Genomic DNA, 12,031 nt, shown 5'->3' on the forward strand with positions numbered 1-12,031 from the left:
GTTAGGTACTTTTGCCTTGGTATAAATTGTAGAGTCATATAATATTGGAGCATTCACCAAAACATATTCTCTATTGAAACATGTTAACCTTTAGTTGAAAAATGAAACCATTCCAGGAAAATGCTTGAATTATAACTTATAATAAGCAACTTTGTTTCTTTAGCACTTGAGAATCTGCAACTTCCTCAAAGGGACATCAACATAAGCAACTCAATGCAATAGTGCATGATGTATTAAATCATACTTAAGCCATTAAGCTCTTAGAAGGCAAGTGACATAAATATAACAATAGTAGTTGATATAAATTCAACAAACTGAGTAGGCACAAGTCACTGCCCAGAATTAAGATGAGATAATGCAGAACACAAGTTTTAGATACAATAAAAATGAGAGATATTCTCTGCGCATTAAGGGTACACAATAAAAATAATAGTAGAATAACACTAGAGATTGATTATTTTCAAGCTGCACATTATACCTGACGACAAAGAAAGGCTGGAATGTGAATAATATCTGCAACTTGGCCAACAGCTTCACACTGAATTTGAGAAAAAAGGATAGCATGTTATATGCTTCATGCTATTTTTAAGGATTAATACCTACTGCCAAAGTCTATAGCTAAACGTTTAAAAATTCCAGATTAAATCATGAGAAAATACAATCAGGGGAGGGGGAAAATTGATGCAGTATGAATCCGGCAAAATGGCTAGTTCGGAAAATAATCAAAAATAAACAAAATCTTATTCTAGAGGGATGGAAGAAATTTTACCTTTCTTTCTTCCGTTCCTCCTACTCTCGAATCTGCTCTGCGAGGAAGGAACTAAGATCGAAGGGTTCAGAGGAGTTGAGGAGCCGTGAGAAGATTAGGAAGGGTAAGCTGACTTTGATTGAGGAGATGGGGAAATGCGAGATTAGGGATCTCGACTTGGAGGAGTTGGGCCGGCGTGAGGAGTTTTGCGTGAGGAGTTTGGGTCGAGATTAGGGTTCAGAGGAGATCACGCGGCAAGGAGAGGAGAAGGCGCTCGTGGAGAGGAGAAGGCGCTCGTGGAGAGGAGTGGAGAGGAGAAGGCGCTCGTGGAGAGGAGAAGGAGAGGAGAAGGCACTCGTGGAGACGCCATTACGAAGGGATGAGAGAGCGAAGTCGAGAACGAGCAGTGAAGGTAAGGAAGAGCAGAGAGAGGGAGGAACAGTGAGGGCAAGAGCAAAGATATCGAGGAGCCGGATCGAAGAACCGCGTGGCAGTGCTACGGCTCCGTCGGATAGTAGAAGAAATTGAGGGATCTCGGCTCCGTCGGCTCCGCCGTGAGAAGATTAGGAAGGGTAAGCTGACTTTGATTGAGGAGATGGGGAAATGCGAGATTAGGGATCTCGACTTGGAGGAGTTGGGCCGGCGTGAGGAGTTTTGCGTGAGGAGTTTGGGTCGAGATTAGGGTTCAGAGGAGATCACGCGGCAAGGAGAGGAGAAGGCGCTCGTGGAGAGGAGAAGGCGCTCGTGGAGAGGAGTGGAGAGGAGAAGGCGCTCGTGGAGAGGAGAAGGAGAGGAGAAGGCACTCGTGGAGAGGAGTGGTGAGGAGAAGGCGCGCGCGCGTTGAGGGTTTAGAGTTTAGCAAAGCGAGGGCTGCGAATTTATTTTAAGTGAGTTTAGGGGAAACATACACAACACTTTAAAAAACGTTTTTTAAAAAAATGTTGTCTTTGACCATAAACAACAACACTAAAGACAACACTTCATTAAAAACCGTTGTCTTTAGTAAAAAGTAAATACCATAGACAACGCTTTTCACTAAAAGCGTTGTAAAACAAAGAACGACAACGTTTTTATTAAAAAGCGTTGTCTATTGGGTGTTGTTGAATGCAAAAATTCTTGTAGTGATAAGTCCATCCATGTCAGTCTGTCTCTGAAAGACCCACCTACACCCAATGGGTTTAACCCCTTCAGGTGGATCAACCAAAGTCCATACTTGGTTGGTGTACATGGATTCCATTTCGAATCTCATGGCCTCTAGCCATTTCTCAGAATCTGGTCCCATCACAGCTTCCTGATAAGATGTAGGCTCATTCTCAATGAGCATAGCATCATCATGGTCAGACAAGAGAAATGAGTATCTCTCAGGGTAACGATGTACCCTATAAGACCTACAAAGAGGTATGTCTACTTGAACTGGTTGTTGTTCCTCAACTCCTTGTGGAACAATCTCATCATCCACAACACTTTGTGATTCCAGTTCAACTTCCATCAAGGTTTCAGTGCTATGGTCCATATCTTAAACTTCTTCAAGATTGAACGTACTCCCACTAGTTTTTCTAGAAACAAAGTCCATTTTTAGAAAAATCCAAGTCTTAGCCACTACTACTTTTTGTTGACTGGGAATGTAGAAGTAATTGTTGGAGGATCGGAGGTCGGCTTGAAGGGGGGTTGGATAGACGGCGCCCCCAAATCGATTGCTTTCTAAGTATTTGTTAGTTGCGCAGCGGAATACAAATAATACAAACACAAATACGAAAGCTAAATAAAAATACAAAGAACAAGAAAGAGCAAGCAAACCAACACACGCCGATTTACGTGGTTCGGAGATAAAGCTTCTACTCCATGGCTGTCCGTGAGGTGGACGATCCCTATTCGTCGGTGGATTACTCCCCGAAAGACCTCCGGCTAGCTCACGTAGCTCCTTGTGGGTGGAGAAACCTCACCACAACTCTCAACAAGGACTCTTTACAAGCTAGGGCACAAGTAGACTACTAATAGAGATTAACCACCTCTATTTTGTCAACCTCAACCAAGTTCCCAAGGCTTGGTTATATAGGCCACGGGTTGAAAAACTCCGCCTACCAGTCGACTGCTAAAACATGCAGTCGACTGCCCTCTGTGGAAATTCGACTGTTACATCCCAACGACTCGATTCCACACTAACCGAGCGAACAAAGACATTCTGTTCCCTGCCAGTCGACTGCCCCTGTCAACTGCCCCAGTCGACTCCACCAGTCGACTGCTAAAACATGTAGTCGACTGCTACAGTACTGCTACTGTAGCAGTACTGTAGCGCTACTGCTATAGTAAAATCCTAAAACTACGATTTTACTCCGAGTACAATCTCTCATGCACTCGTACCCTCACCCTTATGACTCATTTGACGCTTCATTTGTAGCTTTTGACCTCTTGGCTTCAAGCCTACTTCCTTTGGCTCTCGTCCCTCGGATGCATTCAAGCCCGCGGCTCGTCCCCAATGTCATCCTTCACGTATGCCTTGAAATCGCTTCCCTCGGCCCTTGTCCTCGCTGCCGTGTCCACGGTCCCTCGGATGCTCCATCCTTCACCGGACCCTAAGCCATCGACCTGAGTCACATGTGTATCCTGCACACCTTCACAACTCAAATACACATATCAAATACAAGGGTGAACCTAACTTAAACCCTTTGCCCAAACACCAAAACACATGGTCCCGCAGACCATCGGGATTGCTCCAATAATCTCCCCCTTCTTGGTGTTTGGCAATACGTTTAAGTTAGGGAAAACATATAGCAAATAAACATGCTAAAACAAATGGACTTACGTTGCCAAGGCTACACACTTGGACTTACACCGCCGAATGGACTTACGTTGCCAAGGCTACACACTTGGACTTACACTGCCGAATGGACTTACGTTGTCAAGGTTACACACTTGGCAACCACCGTAACAATGCATCATGCATTGGAACCTATCCTAAGGCTCCCCCTATACCTATGCTCCCCATTGAGCTAGGATTTTACCACTGACTTTTTAAGGACCAATTCCAAGGCTCCCCCTTTACCTAAGCTCCCAATTGAGCTAGGATTTTACCACAGGATTTTTTAAGAACCTACAAGGCTCCCCCTACGCCAAGGCATAAGGTTTTCCCAACTTAACCTTACTTCTCCCCCTTTTCCTAACATCCAAAAGGTTCTCCAACAATATCCCAATTGTTGAAAACTTGTTATCCAAATTTACCCTAAACTCATATATTAATCCCTCATGGATTTCACACACCTGTATGAGTTGACATGGTCAAAATCCAATGCTGAAAATAATTTCAGACTGGTATCAGTCGACTGCAAGAAGTACCAGTCGACTGCCGTTATCGAAACAACACAGAGAAACATTCTGTGCTCAATTTTTATTCCTGCCAGTCGACTGCTAAAACATGCAGTCGACTGGTTCAGTCGATTGCTAAAACTAGCAGTCGACTGGCACAGTTTTTCAGCTTTTTTCAACATTTCTGACCCAATTTTAGAAATGCACCAATAATTCCACAGACCTCCAAAAATTCCCAAATTTTGTGGAGAGGTCTGTTTTACCCATGTCTACTTGGGAAAAATACATTCAAAAATGTATCTATCACCAATCCCAAGATTGACACAAAATCCAAAATTAGCTTAAATGGTTCAATAGAACCTTGACCTAAAGTCCTAGTTTTGGCTTCCTCTTGATGTATTTGCCCATGTCAACCCACAATTCATCTCTAGCATTGATTTATATGGCATCTATACATCCAAAACCAATTATCATACTATATGACCCCAATGTCATATTTCTTGCATGAAACACAATCCAATTGTGTCAAAATCCCTAGGTTTGAGACTCAAGTCCATCTCCAAACCACTTGACACAGTCCATGACCCAACCTAAACTCCCAAGTAAAATCCACGTAAGATCCATTGGCCATGGGTCCCAAATTGACTCTTAGAGCTCCCCCTAGAGCTCTTAGCCTTAGCCACCTCCCTAGGTAACTCATCCACAATGGCTAGGCCACATCAGTCCACCCCCGGTGACACTTGGCCTACAAACATAACTTTCTTAACCTCGGACACCTTATCCTTGGTTAATTTCTTCTTACCATTAAATGACTTTCTCTTGCCATTTATTGACTTCTCCTTGCTATAGTCATATGCAACCCTAGCATAAGACTTTCCCTTAGCCTTGGAGACCTCTCCCTTGCCATGATCATTTGCCACCCTAGCATATGAACTCTCGTTGGCCTTGGAGGGACTAGATCGGTATCCCAAGCCCGATCTATCATTGTTGGGTCTTTGGCTACCCAACATCATCCTTAATTCCTTAGATCCAACATTGAATCTCTTAAGGAATTGTTCTAACTTATCAAGCTTTCCCTTTAAAGCTTTATTCTCCTTCTCTAGGTTTCTAACCCTAGAGTTAATTTGTCCAAATTGGACATTCCTCGACCTACCCTTCCTAGGTATGTGTCTCTCCTTCTTGGGATTAATGCCTTGGGTCTCCCTAGGTCTATTGTTTCTAGATTTTTCATGCATAGATTTCCTAGGGTTTTGATCTACATTAACCCTATTCCTATCATGATATCTAAATCCAAAATTTTAATGGGTAAATAATAACAATTATTCCTAGCATGCATGGAGGAATTTAAATTTGATTTCAAATTTAAATTTAGGTTTACCTTACCCTTTACCTTTGGAGCTCCCCCTTGACATGAGCCTCCATTCTTCCTCCACTTCTTCTCCTCCTTCTTCAAATGTGCCAACTTTTTGATCTCTTTCTTCTTTGGGCATTTGGTGTGGTAATGACCCCGCTCACCACACGTGAAGCACACTATGTGCTTTTTCTCCTTCTTCTTCCTACAACTCAAATTAGATTCAAAATGAATTGAATTGAGTTTAGAAGCTACCTTCTTCTTACCCATAGGACATCTAATCTTGTAGTGTCCCTTCTCATTGCACCCGAAGTAAGTGATATGGTCCTTTGACTTCACTTCGGTGGAGGTGCTTGCTAGGTTGACCACTTCCAAGACCTCTTCTTCATCCTCTTCACTTGTCTTGGATTCTTCTTCAATTCTTGAGGATGTTGATGATGACTCATCTTCCTCATCCACACTTGTCGATGACCTTTCTTCATCCTTCTTCTCCTCGGATGTTGAGTTCTCGTCACCTTCCGGTTGCTCCTCCTCTACTCGAGCTTCTTCATCCGTTTCTTCAGATTTTTCTTCTTCTTGTGTAGCCAAAGGTTCTTCCCATTGAACCTTCTTTATCTTGCTCCACAAATCGTGAGCATTCTCATATTTTCCTACACAGCTCATCACGTCATTAGGCACAATATCAATCAAAATGGATATTACCTTATCATTTGCCTTTGATAGTGTGGTTTGCTCCTCCGTCCAATGTCGTGATCGAAGCTTCTTCCCTTTCTTATCTTTAGGGACTTCAAACGTCTCTTTGACCACCATCATGGTGTCCCAATCCGTGTTGAAGAAGACCTCCATCTTCATCATCCAATACGTGATGTCCCACAAGCCTCTACCTTCAAGCTTTGGCAGTTCAATTAAGCCGGTCATCTTTGCTTCCTTGGCGGTTAGTCCAATGGAGAGCGGTCTCGCTCTAATACCACATGTTGGAGAATTGGTGGCCGGCTTGAAGGGGGGTTGGATAGACGGCGCCCCCAAATCGATTGCTTTCTACATATTTGTTGGTTGCGCAGCGGAATACTAATAATACAAACACAAATACGAAAGCTAAATACAAATACAAAGAACAAGAAAGAGAAAGCAAACCAACACAAGTCGATTTACATGGTTCGGAGATAAAGCTCCTACTCCACGGCTATCCGTAAGGTGGAAGATCCCTATCTTTCAGTGGATTACTCCCCGAAAGACCTCCGGGTAGCTCACGTAGCTCCTTGTGGGTGGAGAAACCTCACCACAACTCTCACCAAGGACTCTTTACAAGCTAGGGCACAAGTAGACTACTAATAGAGATTAACCACCTCTATTTTGTCAACCTCAACCAAACTCCCAAGGCTTGGTTATATAGGCCACGGGTTGAAAAACCCCGTCTACCAGTCGACTGCTAAAACATGCAGTCGACTACTCTCTGTGGAAATTCGACCGTTACATCCCAACGGCTCGATTCCACACTAACCGAGCGAACAGAGACATTCTGTTCATTGTCAGTCGACTGCCCCAGTTGACTCCACCAGTCGACTGCTATAGTACTGCTACAGTGGCGCTACAGTACTACTACAGTAAAACCCTAAAACTAGGATTTTACTCCGAGTACAATCTCTCATGCACTCGTACCCTCACCCTTATTACTCATTTGACGCTTCATTTGCAGCTATTGACCTCTTGCCTTCAAGCCTACTTCCTTTGGCTCTCATCCCTCGGATCCATTCAAGCCCGCAGCTCGTTCCCAATGTCATCCTTCGCGTAAGTCGCTTCCCTTGGCCCTTGTCCTCGCTGCCTTGTCCACGGTCCCTCGGATGCTCCATCCTTCACCGGACCCGAAGCCATCAACCTGAGTCACATGTGTATCCTGCAAACCTGCACAACTCAAATACACATATCAAATACAAGGGTGAACCTAACTTAAATCCTTTTCCCAAACACCAAAACACATGGTCCCGCGGACCATCGGGATTGCTCCAATAGTAATATCCCTTCAATTTCTTGGGATATCCTATAAAATAGCACTTATCAGATTTTGGACTCAATTTGTCTGAGAATTGACGTTGAACGTAAGCCTCACAACCTCAAATCCTCATAAAAAACACCTGGGCATCTCTCCTAGTCCATATCCTATATGATGTCTTTATCATAGCCTTGGATGGAACACGATTGAGTATAAAGGTTGCTGTGTCTAGAGCATAGCCCCAAAGAGATATAGGAAGATCTGTGTGACTCATCATAGACTGTACCAAATCTAATAGGGTAAGATTCCTCCTTTCGAATACACCATTCCATTGTGGTGTTCCAGGAGGAGTGAGATGAGATAGAATCCCACATTCAGCTAGATAGTCACGAAACTCATGGCTAAGGTATTCTCCACCTCGATCTGACCAAAGTATCTTAATACTCTTGCCTAGCTGGTTTTGTACTTCATTCTTGAATTCTTTGAACTTTTCAAAGGATTCTGACTTATGTGTCATCAAATACACATAACCATATCTACTGAAGTTATCAGTAAATGTAATGAAGTACCTATAACCACCTCTGGCAGTGACATTGAAAGGACCATATATATCACTATGTATAAGTCCTAACAAGTCAGTCGCTCTCTCGCTATGTCCACTAAAGGGAGTCTTGGTCATCTTGCCAGTAGGCATGACTCACATATCTCATATGATTCAAAATCAAATGAGTCCAACAAACCATCTTTATGGAGCTGGGATAAGTATTTGTCATTTATATGACCTAAGCGACAGTGCCAGAGATAAGTTTGGTTCATTTCATTTCATTTGAACCTTTTTGGTATTTATGTTATAGATGGGGTTCTCTAAGTCTAGAATATAGAGTCTATTAATCAGAGGTGCACTACAATAGAACATATCATTTAAATAAACTGAACAACATTTGTTCTTTATTATAAATGAAAAACCTATCTTGTCCAAACAAGAAACTGAAATTATGTTCTTAGTAAGAGCAGGCACATAACAACATTCATCTAGTTCTAGTACAAGCCTAGATGGTAGAGATAGATAGTAAGTCCCTACAGCAACAGCAGCATCCCGTGCTCCATTGCCTACTCGTAGGTCCACCTCGCCCTTCGTCAATGCCCTACTATTTCTCAACGCCTGCATATTAGTACAAATGTGAGAAGGACATCCGGTATCTAATACCCATGTTGAAGAAATAGAGAGATTAACTTCTATATCATATATACCTGAATTAGAAGTCTCACCTATCTTCTTCTTAAGATCTTCCAGGTAGACTTTGCAGTTCCTCTTCCAGTGCCTGGTCTGACTGTAGTGGAAGTAGGTAGCATCCTTGGAGACCCCTCATTTGGGTTTCAGTGCCTTGCCTTTGCCCTTGGCTTGGGACTTTCCCTTACCTTTAGGCTTGCCCTTGCCTTTGCCCTTTTGCACCAACAAAATGGAGTTGGGATTAACTTTCTTAAGGTTGATCTCAGCAGTTCTCAACATACTAAGTAGCTCGGGCAGTGGCTTGTCAATTTCGTTCATGTTGTAATTCATGACAAATTGACTGTAGCTCTCTGGCAAGGACTGCAAGATCAAGTCAATGGCCAGCTCTTGGCCAAGGGGAAATCCCAACCTCTATAGGTTTTCTATGTTCCCAATCATCTTGAGTACATATGGACCTACGGGAGTCCCGTCTTTCATCTTGCACTGAAACAGTGCCTTAGAGATCACGAATCTCTTGTGCCTTGCTTGTCCTTGATATAGTTGACGAAGATGTTCAACCATATCATAAGCACCCATCAAATCATGTTGCTTTTGAAGCTCAGAGTTCATGGTCGCGAGCATGAGACAGGACACATCTAATGCGTCATCTTGATGCTTCTTATAAGCATCACGTTCAGCTCGCGTGGCAGTGGCAGGAGGTGACTCGGGAATGGGTTGCTCCAAGATGTACAGTTTTCGTTTCTGTGTGAGAACAATTCTCAGGTTCCTGTACCAGTCCAGGAAGTTTGCTCCATTGAGCTTGTCCTTATCAAGGGCACAATGCAGGGAGAAGGTGTTCGTGTTTGACGACATGGCAATCTACAACAGAAAATGCAGAAAATAAATAATCATATTCCACTAATCAATTAATTAGGCCTTTAACTAAATGATGCTCCCACTGAATTTTAGAACTTTTGTAGAATCAAGTCATGGATGTGGTCAAACCACACCTACTAGATTCTAACCAACTAGCTATAATTCTTGCGGGACAAGATCCACATCATACTACGCCTTGAGTTAGCTTTGGCTAAATCGCCCAAGACTTAGTATGATCGGTAGGTAACTAATTACCAATTACATCTCTATGCAACTTTAGTTTATAGGATCAAGATCTGCATGTATATTAAAACTTGTGTTAGCTTTGGCTAAATCACCCAAGAATTAATATAAATGTGATTTTGACCTATCTACCAACCATTGGACAATGCCTATAGTTAAACCCGATCCAATTGAGTTTAATTAGTTTTACTCAATCTAATTGAGTTTGTACTCACCCATGCATTGATAGGCGGGACCAAGATTGTCCCTCTACTCCCTACCGAGATAATATGCGTTGCTTTGCTTCGGCAGATTCAACAACAACATGTGATTGAGGTAGTGATGGGTATCACGGCATGGTAGACATTTTGAGTTGACACAATTTAGATCTAATCTAATCGTTGATGTGTATCATATACTTGATTTAGATCTAATCTAATCGTGGTGCATCATATACGCGGTTTAGATCTAATCTAATTGTCAAAGCACTAATTAATTACTCTACTCTAGCATGCATCACATACACACACACAAGCAATTAATTAAATTATGATTAGTCATGACCCTACTACGATCTTCTCAAGCCAATGAAAAGATCAGATGGTCAACCTAGGGTCAACAGCTTCTCCAAGCTCCTCCCTTTGACCGCCACGTGTTGCTCGCACTCTCCTCGTAACTCCTCCTTGAGTGGACCTTCCACAGCTCCATTTTATACATTACAAAGATGAAACTCGAGTTACATTTGAGTCTAAATTATTTTACAACAGGAAATAAAATAGATATGCACGATGCGCAGGTCGCGTATCAAATATACAACACGCACAATCACACAAAAATGGCACGCAGACCATATTATGAATTACAACACATGTATCCAATCCAATTGGTGTTTTTTGGGCCATGACCATCACAAATACATCCAGAATTATAAATTATGTATTTTATATAAATTTCTACAATTTTACAACTATTTTTACAAATTTATGAGTTACAATTTCCCGTCGGTCCCGTTAAGCGATTTTCGGGCGCGATCGCGGGACAACGCCCCTTGCGGGGTTAGGGGATCCGTGCGAATATTAAAATTTTACATATACAAGTTTTCTAATCCTAGATCTACTTTAGATCTACATGTTTAGGATTTATACCATTGAAGCAAAGCCCTTCGCTTATCTCGCTCGTCCAAGGTTCGCCGGATCTCAAGGGCGTCAAGTGAACACCCCTCTATGTGTATCCACACGAACAAAAAGGTGGAGAAGAAACCTTAGAGTGTGCTAGCACCCTTGAAGGTTTTGGCCAAGGTGGAGGAGAGTGAGAGAAGAAGAAGCAAGGAGTAAGAGGATGACTTGAATGAGTTTACACAATTGTAACTCTTGGAATAAAGAGGCCGGCCACGTTAGAAAGAGATTATATACCTCCATGGGATATCAAGAGTCACAACTTTTGATCTCCCTCATGAGGTGGCACACACATGTGCTAACCTTGATGATGTGGAACATGATCATTGGCCAACACTATGCCAACTCACAAATGAGGTGGCATTGGTCAAGTCAAACTAGACCTTTCATCTTCCCTTCTCAAGTCAAGTCAAACTTGACCTCTTCTCTCCCATAGTTGATCAAATCTTACCATTGGTTCAAGTTAATTTTAATTTAATGAATCTTATTCATTGAATTAAATTGACTCAATGAATCCAAGTCCAAATTAGACTCATTCAACACATGAACCAAATTGTGTCCAACTCAATTAGTTTAATTTGGATTACTCTTAATCCAATTTGGTTCATCACATGAACCTTATCCTCTAGGTACATCAAATGAACCTAATCTCCATCTAATTACCCTTTGTGTGTGACCCTATAGGTTCTTGTAACATTGGCAATGCTCCTAAACTCATTTAGAAGCATAAGTAATGAGCGGTATCTAGCAACACATCATTACTACCCAAGTTACAAGAATGTTGAGATCCAACATCACCTTGTGACTACTAATTATGACTCTTCACAATATATGACAAGTGTCCTTCTATCCTTGACATCTAGGTTGATCAATTTGAGGCATAGACGGTGTCATCCTCTGATCAATCTAAATCTTGAACTCCAAGTAGACTCACTATAATCAAATGAGCTCAATATCTCATATTGACTCATTTGGGCATGACCATGCACTTAGTGGTCTCACTTTATCAAGAATAACGATGTCACTCCCGTTATATAGGAGAGATAGATCCCATCTACATCACTCACATCCCTCCGCATAATTTGTTACATACCCAGTAATCGCCTTTATAGTCCACCCAGTTACGGGTGACGTTTGACGAAGCCAAAGTATGCAA

This window comes from Zingiber officinale, chromosome 3A, assembly GCF_018446385.1.
Source record: "Zingiber officinale cultivar Zhangliang chromosome 3A, Zo_v1.1, whole genome shotgun sequence".
NCBI classification, from domain to species: domain Eukaryota; kingdom Viridiplantae; phylum Streptophyta; class Magnoliopsida; order Zingiberales; family Zingiberaceae; genus Zingiber; species Zingiber officinale.